General features: G+C 38.1%; 1 protein-coding gene across 11 annotated transcripts in view; it reads right to left on the minus strand.

The window, feature by feature from the left end:
* The window catches only part of ROBO2 (roundabout guidance receptor 2), a 1,042,619-nt gene that overhangs the window by 190,746 nt on the left and 828,205 nt on the right, over nt 1-23,668 (minus strand). The gene's annotated exons all lie outside the window — the stretch shown is intronic.

Raw genomic sequence — 23,668 nt, forward strand, 5'->3', positions numbered from 1 at the left:
ACTGCTCCCCTGGTGTCCTGCTCCTGTGCTTACCCAAGAACATCCTTTAAACATCCCCTGAGACCTCTCATTTCCTTACCTCTGAGTATGTTATTCCTCTACACTGTTCTTTCATAGGTTCCTTTAATAAGCCCATGGAATTGCTCTCTGGAAACCACTGGTTTGAGGAACCCAACTCGAAATACTTTATGGAGAGAGGCCAGGCTCAGCAGCACCACAAGGACAGACTCAAACCAACATGTTCAGCCCCCAGAAGAAGATTTGCACCACACCACCACTCACTGCTGAAATTCCCAAGCAAACTCATGTTCTAGTTTAGTGAAAGTGCACAGATGAAACAAGAGGTGTCTTAAATGGGTTGTCTGTCCTTTTCTACTACCCATCATTATGAACTCATCTCCCAGTATCACATTAATTCAGGTCCTAAGCCCACAGGATTCTCTGAAGTCTAGGAAAGGCTAAGCAAGCAGCACAGGTAATGTAGTAAAATGCTAATCTGGGAGTGTTGCAATTACATCAGACTCTTCACTCACACTGAAAGCATAACTCTTCAATAACTGTTGAGGAAGGAAGAAAAACATAAGCTTGAGTCTGAAAGCCACCTGAATAGAGAGGACAAGAGTACTGTAAAAAAAGAAAAAAGGAAAAAATCAGAGGTAGAGCAGTGACGCCACTTTTTATTTTTCTTTAAATAAAACATGAATTGAAGAGAAAAGTGCAAAGGTTGCCTCTTTCCATCAGATAATGGGTATACACGAGAGAGTTGAGCACCAATTTTTCATTAGGTTTGCCTACACAAACTCCAAGTGACCAACATCTCACTTCATGAGTATTCCTACCGGCTTGGTGGGAAAGCAGCCATGTGGCCGGTCTGCCCGTGCTGGGACGAGGATGCTGGATCCTGCAGAGGAAGCGACAGATGTCTGAAGGTGAGCAGGCAGCAGCACAGGTCCCGCTGTGCCCGTGCTGCTCGGGGTGGCATCTGCTGCTCTCACGCAGATGGCCAGGGCCAGCAGCCCTGGGAGCAGCAGAGCTGTGAATCGCTGTCCCTGTGCGGAGCCGCAGGGCTGCGGTCGTGCCCATACCTGGAGAGTCACGGGATCAGCTCCATAACCAGGAGCAGCAGTGGCCCTGTGAGGCAGGTGCCAGCCCAAGGAGCCAGGACATCGCTCTTACTGCCACAGCTATGCTGAGTTTGAAATTCAAAGCAATTTGTTAAACCCACCTATTGTTTTTTATCAAGAAGAGTTCTTTCTCCCGATGCTCCCGGAGCTCTCACCCCAGGGGTGGAAGAGTGCCGAAGCTCCATTAACACAGGAGCTTCAGGATTTGGGGTTGGGGTTGTTCATCTCTCTGAGATTTTGTGGGGCACAAGGGCGGGCAGACTCACTGTCATTTCAAAGGATCTTGGCTGTGCAAGCTCCAGGGGGGATAAAGCAAGATGAGGGGAGAAGAAGAGAGAGATCAGCAGAACCAGCGAAAAGTGCATTTGATTGAGTACATTGTTCTATCAAACAATCTGAACATTTTGAGTACCCTGCCAAGTCTTTTTCACACTGGAACCTTAAACATTTAAGGTTACTTTTATTTGTTTCAATGTATTTCTAGGTCTACGAATTATTAATTTAAAAAAATCACTTCTACAGCATGATTAAAATATATGGGGTTTTCAAATTCTTTTTTTGTTTTTCACAGCATTAGCAAAAATGACACATTTCTCAGTTACTCTTCCTCTTCTTTTAGTTATAGGCAGTCTATCACTCCAGGAATAGATCACAGATAGACAATCTGCTTTTTTCATTCAGTGTTATGCTTTGAAAGTTCCATGCATCAGTGGAAATGACACCATTGGTTATATCTCTAATCTTTTCATCGTGGGAGTCAAAAAAAAAAAAACCAAAAAAAAAAGCAAAATCCAAAATGAGGTAAGACTACAACCTTATGCATCTGTGCATTAAAAAAATGATGATCTGAATTTTTTGTTATTTTGTATCTCTGTCCGGAAGCACACTTCTCTGCACAGTATTCTGAGACCTTTTTTCCTTTAGTTCTAATTACTTTCTGTCAGAAATTGCAAAAGGCAATTTAATGGTTTGACTTTTACTTCAAAATTTAGATTTGGAAGTAACAGACATGAGATAAGATTCTTAAATGTGCCACATGTGAAATACTCTTGGTTTCATTTAATCCTGCAGGGGAACTACTTTTCACACTGCAAGAGAACTTGAAAGACATTGAGAGCTAGATGCCCCTGAAAGCTGTTAATTTTTAATTCTTTTTTGTGAAAATGACAAGTAATGTAGGAGCATGTACCCACAACGTGTGTGTCAAGTCCTAGGTTCAAAGAAAGGCACGGCAGCACAGTACAGCAACCCTTCCCTTTCATTCTAAATCCAAAAACTCTGACTCTGTCAATGTAAGAATGTTTATTCCCTGTATAACCCCATCTTTTCTCATCCTCTCTCTGTGTCTAATCAACAGTCAGTCTCACCTGTCAACAAAAGGAAAATCTGAACTGCATATGCTACTTTATGCATTACATATATGCACTTCCACAGCACAATTCTCCTGTGAAGCATTAACTCTAATCCAGTCAAATACAGCATGTATTTTTTTAGCAAAACACAAAGCCAAGGCCTCACCACTGCCTGGTGTTCTGTGCTACTTTTTGCATCCTCCTCTACCTTTATCTGTCACCCTGTTCCCTTGGTAGGGACTATGCCATGCCCATGGGGTGGCTCTGCATGGAGCAAGAAGCTCCAGGACGAATAGAGTCTGAGACAAGGGCAGCTCCACACAGCCCTCTCTCCCTCACAGCAGTGTTTGGTCGCAAGTGGGCAATTAACATGTTCTTTCCACTCTTCCTCCTCACTTCGCATTTCCTCCCCTGTATTTAACACCACTTAGTTCAGAACAGTCAGGTACAGAGCTGCCTAAATAACCACAAGGTGGTTTTGGCCAACCACAGGCAATGAAATAGCACAGCACAATAATGTAATTTGCCTTACCGAGTATTTGAGGGCAGGCTGTATCTCCCCTGTCCTCAGCAGGAATGAGCACACAGCCACTGAGCTTGGTTTAATAAAGGACACGAGTAACAAAGCTCATGTACGCATGCAACTCTGTCTTCACCACTCCTCCTTTTACTATGTTTATTCCTACTGGACTGACCTCTAATATTATCAAACTGAAAAAATTCAAGCTTCTGCCCATTAAAAGCAAACACAAAATGAAATTCTAAAAAGAGAAAAAGCCAATACATATTTTTCTCCTTAAATTTTACAGATTAAATCATCCTCCTTTACGTGTTATTCTCTCTTATAATGGACTGTACAGATCTTCCAGTGTTATGACAGTAGTCCACATAACACTGCATAACAACCATTCTTGAGAAATATAAGGCACAAACACCAAAAAGAATAGTTTAAGCAACTGGTATTTTTTTCATAATTCTATAAGCTGTCTAATGGAGTTAAAGGTGTTAAAAAGTTGTCTGCCCAAATGTAAACACTGCTAACCAAAAAACTGATAAAATCCAAAACTCATAGTTCAAGTTTGTTAAACAGAGAAAGCAAATTAATTTCTGCCTATTAAAATGATGAATTTGGTGCAGTACAGATGTATTGGGGTAAAGGATTTCGTGTTCTGTGTTCAAACTGAAAACTTAAACAGACATAAGCCGGCTGGTTGATTCAGGTGAAATGAGTCAACACAACACCAGATGCAGAGACTGCGAGTGTGACAGTTGGGGAGCAAATATTTTATGGATCCAAAACCCTGCTGTGCTTTTTTGTCTATTCTTCTTTCTGCCAGTACTCACCATCCAGCTTTTATCTGCAGGAAATGTCCATGGTTTCAGCCTTGGGTAGCTGCTTTCCCTCACGTGCAGCCAACCGTCAACAAGCAACATTTCCTCCTGCGGGGAGGATGCTACATACAACATATTTCATGACTGCCAGCAATGGGGGTTCATTAATCAGCCTTTAGGAGGTGCTGAAACAGGCACAGGCAGACACAAAATGAAAAGAATAGCAGGAGAACTGAAAATTTAGAGTAACCCAAGGTCTTCTCTCCAGAAAGTAATCTCACTAGGTTTGGTTTAATACATCAGTTAAAGCTCAAATACCTCAGTGTTATTTCCAGAGTTAGACTTCAAATGAAGCTTTTAGTAACTCTGCTCAGGACTCAGGCTTCCAAAAATGCTTTCTCCCTTAAAATGATGTTTGGAAAGGACTATTCAGGACCAGAGACAACACCAAAGAGACACTCCAAAATTATTATTAAAAAGAAATCATCACAAATTGCTACCAAAATAATTAGCTACCTAGTTACTAAAAAGAACATAACTCCAGGTATTGCAGAGCTGAAAGCTTTCTGTGGTAAGGCTGAGAAATATTGGTTGACACGCTGACCTGTTTTATTGCCTGTCCATGATGACAGTGATTGCCCAGGATAGGCAGGATGTGAAGAGGCTGTGTTACCTTCAAATACATGCGTTAGCAGTACAGCTTAATCATTCACTTCCTGAACATTTTACTTGGGTTCACGTCCAAGTGGAACTTTGCTCCAGCATTCAAAACACTCTGGGCTTGCTTCAGGTGTATAAACCCCAAACCAATCCTTCTCTAGCACAGTAACACTGAAAAATTTTGCCTGTGCTCCTGTATTACCCAGGCCCAAGGAATATCCCTGATCACTGGAAATCAACTAACTATAACGCTGCTTTTCTTTTTTTTTTTTTTTTTTTGGAATGGTTCAAAAACTTCTGCTGTCTGCCATTTACACTTTCAATTCTTTAAGACGTACTTTTTATATTTAAATAAAATGGAACAGGCTCACTTGAATCTAAATTTTTCTCAGAAACCTAACATTAAAAAACCCTTGCATTCATACATGCATTCCCTTTTCTCTCAAATTTGGGATTCTGCTGTATTTAAAGTCATAGATGACAATTATTTTTTAAAGCAACACTGATGCAGCCATCCCACCAAGTAAACACTCCCATCCTCACTGAACAATTTAAAAGCATAAACAAATTTAATAAAACTACACTTTCTTTTGTCTACCATTTTTAAGGTTAAGTAGCACAAGATTAATTTCATATATTAGCAGAAATTATGAGTGAGAGCAAAGCCAGAACCTTAATTAGAGAGAATATAAACATAAGATTCTCATACCAGCTATAACTCAGCATAGCTTAATTACGTTCCTTTTTTATATTTTCATCAGGCATTAATAAAATCCCTGTCACAGTACAGATACATATATGGCTCTGAAAATTAAAACATCTTCAGATAATCAAGACTGTGAGAGATATTGAGAAAGAAACAGGAAGATAAGTTGCTTCAGGTATAACCACTCTTTGGTTTAGTTTCCCAGTGGACAAGAAGGAAATGCTCTAACTGGCTGTATGAGGGCAGGAAGGCTCTGCAGAGGGAATCTGGATCCATGGGTTGAGGTCACTTGTATGAAGTTCAACAAGGCCAAGTGCTGGGTCCTGCCCCTGGGTCACAACAACCCCACACAGCTCGGCAGGATGGGGCAGAGTGGCTGGAAATCTGCTCAGCAGGAAAGGACCTGAGGGTGCTGGTTTGACAGTGGCTAAACATGAGCCAGCTGTGGCCAAAACAACAGTGGCACCTGGCCTGGATCAACAATAGTGTGGCCAGCAGGACCAGGGCAGGGATTGTCCCCCTGTATTCGTCACTGGTGAGGCCACACCTCGAATCCTGTGCTCAGTTCTGGGCCCCTCACTACAATAAAGACCTTCGTGCTGGAGTGTGTCCAGAGAAGAGCAGGCGAGCTTGGGAAAGGTCTGGAGCACAAGTCCTGTGAGAAGCAGCTGAGGGAGATGGGGCTGTGGACGTGGCAGTGCTGGGTTAATGGCTGGACTCGATCTTAAAGGTCTTTTCCAACCTAAAGGATTTTATGATCCAATGATCTGGAAAAACAATTTCACTGTCCATCCCGATTAACAAACTGGTATGGGCATTTTGTCAGGAGCACTGTGAGCCATTTTTCATTAACAATACCAAAGAACTTTGAGATCTTCCAATACCTGGTAACTTTAAAATATTATTAATATATTTTACCTTTTTGTACATAAAGAGAGGACACAGGTAGACTGTGAATGAGGAACTATGGATGTTAACTTGTTTCTGCCAGCTCACCTGATCATTGGGCACTGGAAAGATTTATGTACCAGTGTTTCATGACTCCTATTAATAAAGTAGAAAAAAAGACACTAAATTCTTGAAAAGTGTTTGAAGGGTCACTGTTTGGGAATGAAAAAAAAAAAATATATACATGTATATATATTGTCCAACAGCATTTTCAAAGTACAATTGGAAGGAATGCCTTGTTAAAGAAATGCACAGCCTTTGATAACAATTCCATCTGCATAGCAACCAGCTGTACTTTTATTCTGAAAATTTACCATTCTTGTTAATTTTTTTTAGAGACAGGTTAAAATACTCTTAAACAGAGTTCCTAATCCACAAGGCAGCTGGCTGGCTTGAAAGAGAACACATTCTTTCTGTATAACAATGGCTAATAATGAATAATCCTCTCCTTTGCTTCCTGCAGCTCATCTTTCTGGGGGTTTGTTTTGCTGAAGGCTGGCGGTGAGAAAGAGGTGGAGCACTCACGGTGAGGAATAATAAAGGCAACACGCAGCAAATTTCTGACTAATTAAGTGATATCTCCACAGGAGCACTGGCTATACAAGAGGAATACTTGAACAGAAGAGTAAACAAGATACATTTTTTCAAATTCACAACAAAAATTCCTCTCTACTACCATTTAGTTGCCAGACATAATTCCACCTACTGATGTTCCACATGCGACTATTATTTCTGAGACTAAATAAAGGGTGACCTAAACTGGCCATACAAAGCAGAAAGAAAATCTGTTTTGGCTGCAAAAAGGAGGCGTGTTTTCTGCTCATGAAAAACCTTTCAGAGTAAGAATATTAACACCTACAAGTCTCTCAGATAATGTGACCACTCCAAGAATCACAAGTAACTCTGACTTGGATGACTAATTCAGGAAATGAAAGCCTACCTCCCTGTTTCTTCTTATTCATACTATGGCACCTCCTGGGATCATCACAGAATTGGTGACTACATCAGGGTTCAGAAAAAGTTTGTACACCCTTGTGTTCCAGCAAGAGGACAGATCCTACTTGCTGAAGGCTTCGTTTGTAACGACCTTGATGCTGAATTGGATTTAAGCAGAAAACCTGGAAGTGAAAAACTACTTGAGTAAGCTGCTTTCACCTTATCTTATTTTGAAATCAAAAATAAATTTTACCACAAACAGTACAGCCAAGCTTGGGAGCAACTCTACTTATACAGAAAACTGTGATTCACCTGATGTATCCTTTCCTGTAAGTTCTCAGAGCAATTAATTTCTCCATGCATATTCAATGAGAACAACAAAAAGGAAGGTGAATTTAGACGCTGTCTTTTATTCTGGAAGCATGGCAAGAACTTCCAATTTAAATATGTATGCACACAATGAGGCCAGTGCAGTACTTCCCACAGAAACAGATGCCTTTTGTTGTTATTTGTTATGGTAGCATCCATTCACAATTTTACACGGACTTCCATAAAGCCTTTTTGTACTTGATGTCTCAATGTTTAATATTAAAGTACTCCACAGCTCTGCATGGGTATCAGAAACCCTAGAGATCATACAAAATAAGAAACAGTGTAATAGCTCTGTGCTAGCTAGCTAAGCAGTTGGCACCTTTATAAACACACCGTGTAAAGTACACTTACCCTGGACTTCAGATTTTTTGGGAATCAACAGATACACCAAGCAGACATAGCCTAGGCTGTACCAAAAAAAAATCATGTCCACTGTCCTTTGTGTGGCTAGCAACCATATTATTAGCACAATCACCAGTTTACTAGCATTGCATACACAGAAAAAATAAACAATTAAAAATAAAAAATCACCTGCCCAACAACTACTGTGGCATTACCAGCAAATAAAAATAATGGCTATCCCTAGTAGATTAAACAAGAAAAATTAATGCCATCACATTTATATCAATAACTCCCTGAAGAACAAATCTCACTGTAAGTGTAAAGACTCAAAGCTGGTATTTTCACACTAGGATATCACCCACACAGAACAGTACCTCCAGCAACTCTCAGTGAAATACCACAAAAATAATTTCAGGCTACCAGGTGAAAGTGCTGCATGCTGAAGTTGAGTCTCTTCCTTTTTTTGCTTAAACATTGCTCGGCACAATGAATCTCAATTATGATTTATTCTTGTAACACTTTCCCACACCCCACTAATGAAACGCATCCCAAGCCTCATATATGTAACATTAACAAAGCACTAAAACATTTGGAGCTGTAAAGTGGGAAGCAGTCTAGATCAATGCAAGTGCATGAACATTTTCAGATGCCACTTGAAAGTATTAACAACTAGCAATCATTTGCTGACGATATGTCGATTCCTTCTCCGTCGAAAATTACTGGCCATAAATCAGGCAAACATTTACAGGAATCTGCAAATGAAACAGCTAAATCCATGATGACAGGGAGCCTCATAAAAGCAGCCCATTTATTCCCTCTGAGCACTCATCCCCACCAGAGGGATCAATAGCAAACCTCATACAATATACTTCTAAATGTCATGCTGCAAATCCTCTTTGCATTTATGCAGACGGAAAAGACCCTCCTCTAGTTTTAGAAGCTGAAATCAAGTAAAAAGCATATTAAATGTCTAAAAAACAATAAATCTAAGGGAGAACCTTTTATTCTTAGGCCTGTGACTTTAACACCTATTCTTCTAAACTCTAAGGATTATAACACTTAGGAAGAAAAAGAATCCAACTAGAGAAAAAACAAACAAAAAAAGGATGACTAGGAAATAAGGAAATGTATCTATCCACTGCCACTGTCTGGCAATTAAAAAAGCCCAGCAGGCAGGGAAGCGATATCAAATTGAAGACTGACAGTCGCAGCTTCCCTGGCATCTGAAAACTGAGGAAGGCAGTAATAAGAACAAAACAAACAAGTTGTTAATACAGAGTCTAAGAGGGACAGCTCTTTGGCTCGTTAAAATGCTCTATCAGACACCTGGAACTTTATGGCAGAGTTAAGCAAAATACTATTCCTGGAAAAGCAAGGATGAAGGACCAAAGAGTAATCATCAACACCTATGTCAGTTTCACAATTAACAAAATACCCGTCAAATGAGAGCAAAAGTAGCCTTCCCTAAATTCTGAATGTTACATTCTTTTTAAATTTATTTTTTAATTTGGGAGTTGCACAGGACCAAGCCTATTGAACATGACTCCAGTAGAGGTGTACAAGGATACATTCTTCTTAAATTCTTCCCTGGCATAAGATACCAGTCGGAAGCACTGGATCAGGCCACTACATTCGCGGAGTACAAAAGGAACAAGGGTCATTGGTTGACAATGTACTCATACTAACTTGCAGCTAATTAGAAAAACTAAGTCATTTTATCTGATACAAGACTCAAGATCACACAGTAAAGGTAAAAATTTAAAAGCCTAATAAAATGCCTTCTGGGATGAATACTTACTTTATTATTGGTTAAAATAAATCTGTTGTATTTCCTATTAAAAGGGTGAGCCTTTCTGTGTAGTTATATATATATCTAATGAGCAGTTAAACCCATTCTTTCAATAATACAATAGTCTCAAGCATCTGAAATATTCCTTATGCAAAGAGAAAATGTATCCTGAAGGACAGAGATCAGACATAACTCAGCAGGGCCTCTTTACTGCTTCATGAAGGCCAAACTGTTTCTGAGGAAAAGCATGTTTTTTTTCTGAGGCAAACAAAGCCATGTTTTTGAGGCAGCTCTTTCAGGTACCACCTTACATCTTTTAATTTATATCACACTGGCATGTCTGTGCACGAACTCATCTTCCAGGAGTGTGCATCCCTCTTCTGTGTTGACAAATGCAATGCATTAAAAGGGAAAAAGAAGCTTCACACAAGCAGTTGGAAACAAGTGTGGAGTACAAATTTAATCCCCCTAATCCCTTGTCAATTACAAGGAATGTCCTAGAGTAAAGTTGTATCAACAGTGCAGTTTTCAAACCCATAGAAAAATAAATGAAGCCATCCTTTGCCTCTTTCCACTTGGACCGTGTTCGCTGTAGCTCCCTTAAAGGATTAGGAACACTGTCTGCAATAAACATGGACATCAATTTTTAAAATCTGCTCTGAAAATGGCAACATTTCACAAGCTGTGAAAATGCTTTGGTTTAGGGCACGGCCTGAGAGGCAGTAGGCCAGCAGGATAGCAGTGGGATTAGCCCTAATTACCTCATGTTTCACCTTAATTAACTACTGATACAGAAGGTAAACTCTGCAGGATCTGTGGCGAGACCTTAGGCCAGTAGGCAAGATATCTAAGCCGTCATTGTTTACACATGATAATCTCTCTTTTGAATTTGCTTTAATTGCTCAAAAAGATTAGCTGAAGGATATGCATTATGTATTGATTAGCAATGCTAACTAGATACTATATAGTTTTCCTGTGTGCTCCACAAATGCAGTCTAGCAGTTTTAGAGGCACATTCTTTATCAGGCGATTGTCAAAGGATCAACATTTAACTTTGGTTATGACAACATCAATCACGAAGCAGAAGCAGAAGAAAAGCCCCAGCCTTTGGTAACATGAATGGAGGGACAAAAATACACAAAAAAGGATCCTTGCTCAGTTCTAGAGATACCATTGTGCTCCTCCATTGTGAGAGGTAATCCCCTCCCACATGCATCCCTGCTCAGAGCACAGGCAAATTGGGAGCAGAGGGGGAGCAGCAATAAAGCAGACAGAACACAGCATCTATTTTAAAAATAGATCACAAGGTTGCCTTGTTTCTTGCCTCATTCACTCTTCATTACTCAGACTCTGCTTTCTTTTTGTGTTTTATCAGCTCTCATCTGCTCTTGGCAGGCCTTGAAAACTACTGGGCAGTCAGATTTTGTACAAATGTAAGCACAAAGTGAAAACAGAATCTGCATAAAATTTAACACTCAAACAGAGGAAAGAAGTTCTCTGCCACGTCCTATTGCTGTCTGCTGGCAGACAACAATTAAAAATACACCTTTTCAGTTGTTCTGTGCTTTATCCACAAAACCAAAACAAAATACAAGCATCCAAAGCGCCTCTGACCTGAAACACTTCGAAAAATTAGGAATATATTTCCTTAGTAAGGTAACCTTGATTTAATGTACGACATAAACTGATCAAAACAAAACTTGGCAACAAATTATAGTGCAGCATAAAGGATTAGATAAAATATCTAAGCCAAAACTCTGGAAATTTAAATCAAATGCATCCACTGAGGCCTTAATTCATCTTTAAAGTTCAAGACCTGAGATTTTGTCTCTATTGCAAGTGTCACTGAAATTTACAAAATAAAGGTTTCAATGTAAGAATTTTACGTCACCTTAAGGACAGAAGGGCATTTAATAAAAAAAAAAACAATTTCTGTGGAACTACTTTCTGTCATGGCCTTTTTTCTACACAGCATTTTACAATATTTGCATCCCTAACTAACATCCAAGGTTGCTCTAGCTTCTTAAGAGACATCCCAGAGAGTTTTCATAATTCCTTGATCTACTTTTTTATTTGCTGCTTCATTTAAGGCTTACAGTGGCAAGGAAATGCTCACAGCACGTTTGAAAATGCTCACAGACCACTCGCTACTCATTGGAGGTGGCTGAAGAACTGAGAACTTTCCCTGGGATCTCACTTTCTTTGCACGGATGAAAAGCTGCCATTGAGGTCAGGACAGTGTAATTTCACTGGTGACTGGTGCCTATTCCAGACCACTGCTTCATTTCACTTGAGGTGTCATCTCACGCTCTGAGCAAAAATTTGTAACTGCCTACTTGACCGATAAGGTTTTGGAAAACTTTCAAATAAAAAAAATTGGATATATAATAGAAGTTTGTCAAAGGCTGTTTGACAATCCCCTTCACTTTTGCAGAAGGCTAATACTGAGATAAAGACAGCAAACCATTGCTTTTACTTGTTGGTTTTAAAAAATGTATTTAATCTGCAATTGCTCTGAGGGACTTTCCAGTCTTCAGAAACATTTGTGTTTGCTGGTCAGAGACAGAAGAGGAAGGCAAAAAAGTTGAATCCATTCATACAGGGTGTCCTACTGTAATTGATTTCATAACCAAACCATAAATAAGAGTCTTAAAAAAATTTATACTGTGAGACACGCAGGGAATGAAAATAAAGTCCTTGTCTTTCTATTGTAAATGAACACAGTGGAAGATTTTGCTTTCCCCAAATGACAACCTCAAGACGCTTTCAATCTATATGTTAAAACCACCATACATAACTCTCTAAAATACTGCATTTTCCCTCTGTTCTTTGGTTTGTTTGTTCACATGTCAGAAAATACAACAACTTTTCAGATTCTGTAAATCTGAATGCAAGTATCCTATTTTGTATAAAAGGACAGAAGGGCTGTAGTTTATACATATATATTTATGCACAGCCTAATCAGGTCTTTATGATGGTCTGCTCTCTGAATATTTACTATTTGACTAATTACTGAGCTTAATTATAATCTAACACGTTAAACACTTGTTTGAAAATGCTGAAGCAAAGTTTCACCAGCAAGCAGGGAAAACCAAGTACCTTTTCAAATAAAGCAACCTTTCTTTTTTGTAATAGATCTTGACAGTGAATTGATTACTTACATACCTATAAGGTGAAACCTTGCCTTCACTGGATTTAGAGAAGCTGGGCTTTCTTCCAGCGACCTATATAGCTGGGTTATTTATCTTCTTAGAGAATATTTGGCCTGCAGTTATCTGATATCAAGCTGTGATCTCATCAGCTCTCACACACTCAGCAGGGAGGAGCTAAGAAAATACTTCAATGTAAAATCTCTCAAAGCACCCTGAGGGCACTGCAGCTATGGAAGGGGGTGTTTTAGCTGCTGAATATTTTCCTTTGGCAGGAAGACTGACCCAGTGCCCCACAACGATGCCCATATGCCACCAGTGGGTCATTTGTACAAATGAAAGACAAACTAATGATCTCACTATGTGGATTTGGAGAAATTAAGTATTTCCTAAATTGAACACCCCGGCATTTCTTGTGTTCTTGCAGAGATGCGAGGTAACTGCTTTGGTAGAAACCTCTTTGAAGTTCTAATCTAAGACAAGCAGATCTGTGTATTTTGTGGGTCAACTACTATTTGCAAAATGTGATATTTGTAAGAAAATAAAACACTTGATAATTCAGCGTATGCCTAAATCAACACAAAGAGCACATCTTAGAAATTCAACTGTATTTTTGGAAAGACTAAGGGGTTTGTTTAGCATTATTTTCCTTCTCTTGCCCCATGCACTGCTTTACTATTTCAGTGAAAATACTTTAACATAGGGGAAGGAAAAGGAAAACAACCAAACAAGCCCTCAACTATTTAAACTGCTGTTTTACTAAAAACTGCCTGACTGTTTTACAAAAAAGCTGACTGATAAGCTGCCTGCCCGTGTTTCTCAGTCACCTGGAAACAAGTGGAACATTTGTAAAATATCTACCAGTTCTCAATGGAACATTTTTAATGAATCCAGGATCTTCACATAGCACAATGACATTTGGAAAGGATCAGCTCAGAGTTAAAAAACAAAATAAGGAAATTCACAGAGGGGAAAAAAAAAAAGTTATTTTCATTAGCCAAAGGATAGAAATTCACCTTTAAGTATGAAACTTGGAGTAACTTTGGCACAATGATTTAGATTCTCTAGCCTGTACAGTCAGTGACACAGATATGTACAGGGTATCTACATTAACAGATCCAGAGAAATTAATACCTGACTTTTACCAGGACAGGTGTGAAGAAATAGGCAGAACCCAAACACCAAATTGCACTAGCAAATTTAATCAAGCCATTGAAAATCTGAATGCCTTTTATAAGCCTCTAGTGAATTCAAATGAAGGTTTTATGGTCTCTTTTACTCCCACTGAAGTCAATGGCAGAACTCTACATGGAACCTTTATTGCGTCTTTCAGCTTTTGGTATTCTAGTCTCACTTTTGAGAGGTGGAACTTTGCTATTTAATGACAGAAAATAAGGAGAAAATAAGCAAAAGTGAGTTGAAATAGCAGTAAGACAGAGGTATCCCTCCAGGTGCTCTCTTGGATTTTTTTTTTTCCTAAAATGAGCTATTTTTGTACAAATAACGTGTTCTGAAAGACCTGGATAAAAATAACTTTGGCAATATGGGGCAGATATTGTGTATTTTGTTACTTTGCTTTCAATCTTTACAAATGTTCTTACTTTGCCAGTATCTTGGCTTGTAAGGAAAGCATAATTTGTATCTCTGTTCGAAACACAAATTACTCCTCTATGCACAATTAGGCTTGTTCCTCCATGAGATTATGTTTACACGATACACCATTGGAAATACATTTTCTCCGTGCCAGTGAGTGGTCCCAGGCATCCAAGCATGGATTTTTCATCACCTCATTGGCCACAGGCATGCCCACAGGGCTCTTCTCTCCTCTAGCAAGAGCTAGAGAAGAAGTCTAAATAGGTCCAACGAAATATTTAGATGATAGGAGAATATTAACTATAGAGCCATATAACTAGACTGAATTATTTTGTCCAGTTCTTCCTTCTTTACATTAAATTAGGTTTAGGAAAATCAGATCTTGTATTTCCTTTTCTGTGGATAGCAGATGAAATATTTAAGCATGTGTCATTTGCACAAACAACTTCATGACTATTGGAATTTTGTCTTCCTGGCTGTTAACTGATGCGAAACCTGCACTGCTCAGATTATAAACAATTTGAAAGGTGTATGCAATAATGGATTTTTGGAAAATGGACAGGATTTGCAGCAGGCAATATCCAGCCAATACTGTGGAGATGTATGGCTTCAAATTGGTTTCTGGAGTAAAAATCCCCTAGCATTACTGACAGCATAATACTACTACCACTACATATATAGTTATAAATATAAATGGATGAAGCATGAGAAATGGAAATCTAAGTCCTGCTGATAAATTTTTAACTGTAAAACTTTATAACAACTAAACCCATACACCCTAAAGACCAAAACAGGGCTTCTTTTATGTTGATAAACAAAAGGGCTTGCTTATTGATCACTCTAACTTGGTGACTAGGTTAAGAATTAATACCACCACTTTGCCGCTACTCCTGTAGTAGAAATACTTTGTAAAACCTAATCTTTCTAGTGCCTGCATTATTACACAAGCAATTTTAAATGCCTCTCCATTTACAACTTTACTTATTCAACAATAAGAGACTTATATTTTTTTAAATTTCTTTAACAGCAAATTCAAAGGGAAGTCACAGAAATCAGAAATTCTTTGAAAATTTGGCTTGGTCCCTTAGGATAGAAGAAATAATCAAACAGTGAGTGTTTCCTAGAAATACAAGGGAAAAAAAAAATCAGTTTTAATAGTGAATAACATACTGCAGGGGATATAATCTAAAATCAATAGGCATAAGAATGAAAAACCATCTAAACCACATGAATACACAAAAAGCTAGATATATATTTGAAGAAATGTCAACAGAAAGTCTAAAACAGTTTGTGTTACACCAAGATGTCAAGAGGCAAATCCAGATGGTTATAAATCCTCTTTGTGCTCCTGTGCTGTGACATCACTAGTAAACCTACATTATTTTCTTAATTATTTTTAGGGAAAAACCATACTGTTAAAACTTGATAACCTTGATAAATAAGATGCCCAATATTATATGGGACCTGTAAAATAATTATGAAAATATTTTTTAAATCCTGGTTGAGAAGCTGCAAATGCAAATAGAGCTACAAATATAAGCTATAAATGAAAAGCTCATTATAAAGCATGTTCAAATAGTAATTACATCTATTATAACATAACTAAGGGCAACAGGGGATAGAAAAAAAAGGAAAGGAAAAAAGAGTCTTAAGAGGAAGAAAGAAGACCGATCAAAATTCCTGACAGGAAGATACATTAGACCAGTCTCTCAAGGGATGTAGTAGAAACCCAGGCCCTGAAACTTTTAAGAGCAGAATGGACAAATCACTGGAAAATATACAATAGGGAACAATCTTTCACAGGTAATGAGATGGGGAGAAAACCAACAGAGGTTTTCCAGTTCTGCCCTGACTTCCTAGCATTGATTCCATACCACTTAGTGTTGTCCCCAGAAACTGATCTAAATCATTACTTAGTTAGGAATGCCAGAGAGGAGGATGGGGACAGATACCAAAAAGATTACATTTGCACAGCAGTGCTTATCTACACAGAGATTAGCCAGCTTTTGCGTCCGTGGCAAGATTTTTCTTGCACATCTCTCCACAGAGAAAACATTTTTATCTTTGGTCAATAATGCCTTTCTAAAGATCAATACAGGTCAGATGCCCATGTGTTTATGAGAGCTATCAGTTTCTGAGGCGAGCACTTGTGAGCTATTGCTGACTCACGGGAGAGGGACCGGGTGGACTCAGCTGCCAAAGAGTCGCCCAGGCTCTCACAGGGTCTCCTAAGGCAGCATCCCACAGACAAGCCAAGGCTTAAAGGACACAGCGAAGGCTGGGAAGAGTTTAGATTAAAAATACATTAAATTGACAGAAAACAAGCCCATGTTCTTTATTGGCAGCTCTGATACGGACCATCCTATAATGCCACAGTAGGTGGCAAGACAAAGACTTCACGCTACATAGAAATGTAACTCCAGATTCCAGAATTGCCTCAAGAGAGGATTGGCAGACTTTTCCAGTAATTAGCCAAGAAACACACGTGAATGGAACAAATTTGAAGCCCAGAAAACAGAGAACAGATGTTGTTCAAAAACGGCGGCAGGAAACTCACTGTAGTTTAAAATGTTGCCTTCATCTGCTCTTTCCAAAGAAACTCTACATTTTCTTTGGTGATAGAATCTAATCAAAGCAAATTCAAACTTCTCTCAGCTCAAATACTCTATGCTGCAGTACAGTCTTTTCAAAATTGCCTTTCAAGTTCATTCAGAAGCTTATCATGAACAAAGCTGTGGACAAAAACTGCTAAAAACTATTCAGGTCTTACTGCATCTACAGGTGAACTGCATTATCATCTCATTTGCTTTTGGGATGGATGCCAGGATAATTATAAAATAATTTAAGGCCAGCATCATTTATAGAATGTTTCCATAGATATTTTCACTTGGGAGTTAGGCAGCTCTTTGAATAGTTAAACACTGTATTTCCTCTTCCAAAATGTCTAATAAAATCAGCCTGCAGAAAATATACACAAATACCTTCTTCTTAGCTATCTCTATGTATATCAACTCAGAAATGACCAAGTTCAAATTTGTGTATCCCTGAACAAATACAATCTATGCAATTAACACCAGTGTTATGAAAAAAATTATAACACATAAAAAACATGGACCCTCTCTCAAACTGTATACAAATAACACTGAGTTATGATTTTTCCCATTTATAATTTCCAGGCTGCATTTAGGTGAATATGACTGACACATAAACGTGTTTCTTGTTTTCATCCCTTTAAAACCTGATGGTTGAGATCTGCTGTCATTATGCTGAACCGATTACCACTCACAGAACAGAAAAGAAAATCCTCATCATTTATCTCCCACAGCATTGCAACATGGCTTTGACCAGAAAAGCACTTCCATTTCCCTTCTTTGCCTCACAACATGAAATGAAGTTGGCAAGATGAAGACAAATGGCACAATAGCCTACTGCTGATTGGCTAAAGTATTTTGTACATGTTGGAAAATTCAGGACATCCATCCTAATAGGCAGTGGCCAGAACACCTTAGCAACTGTGACTGTGCAGGACAGCAATTCATCCCTCGTGGGGTCAAAGGGTGAGATCAACAGGACAGGATGGCCACGTTATTGTCTGACATATGGGTTGTCTTCTGTACACTCTGTCTATGAGACACATGGCATGTGGTGAACTCTGAGACAGATATCAAAATCTGGAGTTCAACACGCTGAGTGAGTTGAACAAGAGAGCAAAGAGTTACTTACAGCATAATTAAGTGCCTGTCTGGTAAAAAAATTGATGTGAACACAGTGGTAGAGAGAGAATTAGTAACATCAGAATCAAGGTTTGATACCAATATAAACAGAGGGTGGACAACTGACAAAATGAGAAAAAAAAAACCAATTAGCAACACTTCCTATGAATATATAATGCTTTACCTTTAATAAAAAGTACATTAAAATCAGACTAAAGACAGGCAGATATGAATAACTTTGGTATCCTTTGGAATTTCTAAATGATATTATCATTAAACTCCTTTCAGTTGCTCTCCAATTAAAAAAAATGTAGGTATAAATCTGAAAGCACTAATTCACACTTGCTGGTTCTAAGCTCCCCAGTTATGTTCAGCTGGTACATAACCATTAAAGGTACCATGGTGTCCAAAATGTTTAAGGTACATTGAATCATTTTAGAAGCAATTCACATGGGAACTTATCTACACAGCAATGAGGAAATAAATGTAACTACCTACAAACACACAGAGCTGAAAAATAAATATACGTACAGGAACCAAACAGGTTCTATGTTTCTAATCTATGAGAAAGATTACTAATCAAAGAATTGGGTAAAAATAGGATGCTTAGACTTTTACCACTGCCATTCTCATAACCAAGAATGATTTGCAGTTACTGAGGTGGAAAGCCAGTCTTGAGAAGTATTACTGAAATAATATTGAACATTATGGTTATATGACTTAGAAAGTCTTTTTTACTAACCAGCACTTGACTGTCAATGTGAGCATTCCAAAATCATATAACTACTGCCAAAGTCATAGAATTTGTTTGCAAATTATGTATAAAAGTTCCATACAAGAAAAAGATAAGAATTAATAAAACTTTGTCTTTTCTATGCCTTTGAGTTCCCATTTCAAGCCTTTCTCCACAGCTTTGGGTGTTTGGATTTTTGTTTGTTTGTTTGTTTTTAAAGACTTAGCATTAAACAACAAAAGGAGGTCAAACTACTTTGGAGGAAGTAAATTCAATACTCTACTACTTGCCCTAATAGACAAACATTGAACTACAGTTTCTTAGTGCCAACTAGTAAAGAGAGATGAAAAAGATATTTACATAAAGGCAAAGACTGTCATAAATACCTTTACTTCAAAGATTTGAGTAAGTAATCAAAAAAATAATCTGTTTCTTGACAGTAGAAATAATTTTTGGAGTATTTCTGGAATGTTAATGAATTGATTGGACTAACTTGCTACCATGTTATTTGTTGCATTACAAATGAAAGGACAAGTGTGAGAGATGTGCAGAGGCAAACAAACCTAATTTGAAAACTTGGCCAAAACTTTGCTGGAGCCAACGTGAAATTGCCCTAACGTGGATCTCAGCAGATTGTTCCTGCACAGCGAAGGCTATCTTTGACTTCTCCATTCTAAAACTGCTGAAGAGCTTCTTCAGCTTCACCTGATCTTATTTCTAATGTTTCACAGAGCACATGCAGCTTCATACATCCTTCTTGTATTTAAAGTGAAGAGCACTGAACCTAATTAGTGAAACAAAAATATTCATTATTTCTGCCATGAGATGCCACCTCTATTATAAAAACATTGCTACTTCACTTCCAAAGACATGAAATATATTAATTAACAAATTAAAAATCCTACTACTTTATGGAGCAACGCACATTTTCAGTTCAAAATCTATTTAAAGAGTTTTTACCATCCATGCAAAGCACCATTGTAGTCATTTCCCACAAGTCACGTCTCTAAATGACAAAAAAAAAAAAAAAAAAAAAAAAAAAAAAAGATAATTGATGGCAAGAGGCCTATAGCAAATTTCCCCTTACTGGTGACAAAGGCTAAGGGTAGAGCTGTCACAGTGTGATTTTTTATTGTAAGATCTGGAGAAGGATGTCTGTTCCTCCAACTCTCCTGTCTCCGACAACTCATCACACGGAGCGGGTTCCCCGGGGGCCACGGCAGCATCTGGCTCTTCAGCTCTCTGGTGGCAGCTGCAATCATTTTCAGGATAATCTCCTAAAGGCGGCGTCTTTATTCAGCTACAGATGTCTTCATCTTACATCCTGTTGGATTCCTCAGGCCTAACACTGCCTCTGTATTCTGGCTTTACCCCTTTGGGTCAGTTTCTCAGTCATTGCCTTACTTGAAAGGTACTGACAAGCATTCAAAAGATGTGCTAGGGAAGACTTTTTTTTTTTTTTTTCAGACATTCATCTGTTGGTTTCCAGTTTCTTTTCGAAGATATAAATGAAATCTTGAAAAACCATCTAAAGATCCAATGCTTAAGTGGACTTCCAAGTACAGAGCAATAGCAGAAATGTTCTATTTTGTGGAGTGTTCCCTCGTTTGTTTTCTACTCGCCACAACAATTTAATTGGTTTCTCTGGCTTCTCTCTTGATACAGTGATTACTTTGTTCTGTACAGAGTCAGGCAGATTATTTATGAGGAACCCCAGTGGCAGGAAAGGAGAGTATTTCATATTTCATATAGTAATACATGGCTTAACATTAATCATTTTTTCAAAAGTTACTTATTTCTGATGTCTTCCACATGCACCACCATAGATTCAGTCTTGCATATTTAGAGGTGATTGGGGAGGAAATCATAGATCAGAACTAGCTTTCCCAGGGACACGAATGCAATAATCTCCTAATCCAGACCACATTGATACCTGCATGAAGGCCTGTTTTAACAAAAAAAAAAAACTGAAAAGGATTTGTAGATCATCACTATATTAAAGGAAACCAAATATTACCAGTTTCAAAACGGCTGTCTTACAATGAATGCTTTATCTTATTGAAAAACACCAAAATTACTACATTTAGCAAGGGGAAGATGGAAAAGTAGCAGGTATTTTGTTTTGTCTAAGAAACAGCATTATGGTTGATAGGTTTGGTTTTGTTTTTTTTTTTTTCTTTTGTCTTAAATATCAGATAAAAAGGATCTATTACAGGTACATATTTTGGATTATTTTACTGATGGTTTCCTTACCACAAGACTATTTTTTATACCACCTTTTTTCCAGATAGCTTAAAGATACACCTTTCATTAGCACTCCTCCTCCTCCCTTATTGATGGTAACAAGCAGTCAAAAACCAGCCAATGTATGTTTCAATTTCAATTAATTGATTTCACCATGTTGAAGGAAAACTTGGGCTTAATTTAAAAGTCCACATAGAGCGACATTCATCAACTAATACTATTTGTTATTAAAAACAAATATTAGTTCTACAATATTCTTTTAAAATTTGTTTTAAATAGGACACCTGATGTTATTTTGATGCTGTCTTTGTAAATAGAAACACCTTTTGAAAATTATTATTATTATTACTATTATTATTATTTTTTTTTGACTAGGACTTCCATCCATCACCCTTCTTTAACTGACATTTTACCCCGTTATTATCCCTAATATATTCCACTGAGGATTTTCTCTCCCTGCAAAGAGGGGGAGGAGATCAGCCAAAGGCATGCCCCCAACAACTACTGCCTTCTAAGCCTGCTCACTAGTCAGAAGTGGGTCAAATGGTCCTCACATGAAAGCATCTAACAAGGTCCCAGAGGAGGCTTCCCTTTAGTGGCAGCAGTGAAAAACACTATTTTTCTTCAGAGAAGATGGATACTGTCTTCCTGTGCACAACTGAGGGACTGACACTTGCCACTTTGAACTTCTTATATTCATGGATGCTTTCTGAAATGCTTATATCATTTTGGGAATTAAGTCCCCAAGATCAGGGACGCTGAGCAGTTGAAAAGGGTCTGTTCAAGGGCTAAAAATTATGGAAAAAAATGGAGTAAAGCTTGGCACTGATTTCCAGAATAGCATTGAGGACAACTTCAAATTACATCTTTTGAGATTAATATAGTGTGAAGATTTTTAGCCTCTGTGTTTGCTCAATTTTATGCACACACCACCACCCTGCCTCCTCTTCCATTAAAACTGCTTTAGCTTGGATTCAGAGCTCACAGAAGAGACTTCTTATGGTAATACAAAATGAGGGAGACGGAGATGAAACAAAACTAAACTGATAAAGGAGTAAAACAAATTATTTGACTCCTGTAGGGTGGATGGATGTCAGGTTTGAGTAATTAGGGTCATAAGTAAAGAAAAAGGAGGATCAAATCAATTAAAGAAATAAACTGAGATAAAATTGCATCAAACCACCAATCTGCAGCTGAGCCAGAGGCGTTAGTGAAAGGAGTTCGTCACACAAAAGGGACAGTCTGACACTAATCATAGGATAAACCTCACACACACACGTGCATTAACACAGCACACAAGTCCTGCATTATCTTATGCACTTTTATGTGTGCATAAGATTCACAGGTTTGTTTATTAGTTACACCACTTACTCATCTCAGTAGCAAAGCTTGCTGCACCACAGGTCTACTTTCATCACTTGTGCAGTCACATGAATTGTGCAGATTAAATGGAGCAATAACCTTCTCTTGAAGGTTTTTTTCAAGCTACTCTATTTTTACTTATTTTCGTCATCACAAAATTATACCTTTCAAATATGTGTTTGCATATGAGAAAATGGAAAAAGCTAAAAGAAAAGGTCATAGAAGGAAAAAAAGAGGAAGTGTCCTCCCCCCCACCTTCCCCCACATGCTTTAAATCCCATGAAATGAATGTTTAGCTCAAGGATTTGCTGTTCATCTCAGTGCCCCTCAAGCCTGAGGCAGGATTAGGCCAGACTTATGTTTGAACAACTGGAGAAAATCAATGGATTTCACCTTATTAATAATTAAAAGACTTTCAAGTGATTAGAACTGTGTACAAAATGTATAAATTATTGTAACTGGAAATGCACATGTGCAAGAGACACTCTGAAACAAGTGAAAAACTAAAGGAAAAGAGCAATTTTCAGGGTATACTATAGTATTCAGAAGAGAAATAAACCATTTAGCATAGTGCTAATTAGGTGTTTACATGTAGCTACACAAGTACTTTACATGAACTTTAATTGAAACCTTAACTAACTCCTCAGTGATGCTACAAACACGCAGGGTAATTGAAGGCTGAATCAGTCTCTCAACAGCCTCTTTTCTGATAGCCTCTTCTATCGTTAAACAGAACAAGGAAAGCATAAGAGAGGAACATTACAATTTTCTGAACTAATGGGAATTTTTTAAATAGTAGTAGGCATCAATACAATAGTAGTAGGCATGTATTGAAGCAACTATGTTTTTCTTTCTCCCCCTATGCACAGGAGTAACAATAGCCAGTGTTTTTGCATTGTGAGAATCTTGCCTATTCAGACACTATAGCAGAATGTGCCATGACATCTGAAAGCAATGCTGAAGCTTAAAATAAACATTCAATTTTATCACTGAAATAAATAGCTGCCCTACTTGCTGTCTCAATAAGCAAGGTTTGGAACAACAACTTTGAAAGTTCAGTATCCTGGTTTGATTTAATTTTTACTTGCTTTACACTTTGCTAGTGGCTATCTATAAAAATGACTATCTGTGAAAAGGACTTCTGCTATGCCATTTAGTTTGGCCTTCTTTATATCATAGGATAGGAAAAAAATCCTCCTGTACTGCCCAGACTTAAAAATGTTACTTTAAATATTTCAGCTATTGAAGCATTCCAAGTGTGTGTTACAGACAGACAAACAGCAGAAAGCAGGAGTATATGTGGGCACATGAAA

Source organism: Corvus cornix, chromosome 1, assembly GCF_000738735.6.
Source record: "Corvus cornix cornix isolate S_Up_H32 chromosome 1, ASM73873v5, whole genome shotgun sequence".
Lineage (NCBI taxonomy): Eukaryota > Metazoa > Chordata > Aves > Passeriformes > Corvidae > Corvus > Corvus cornix.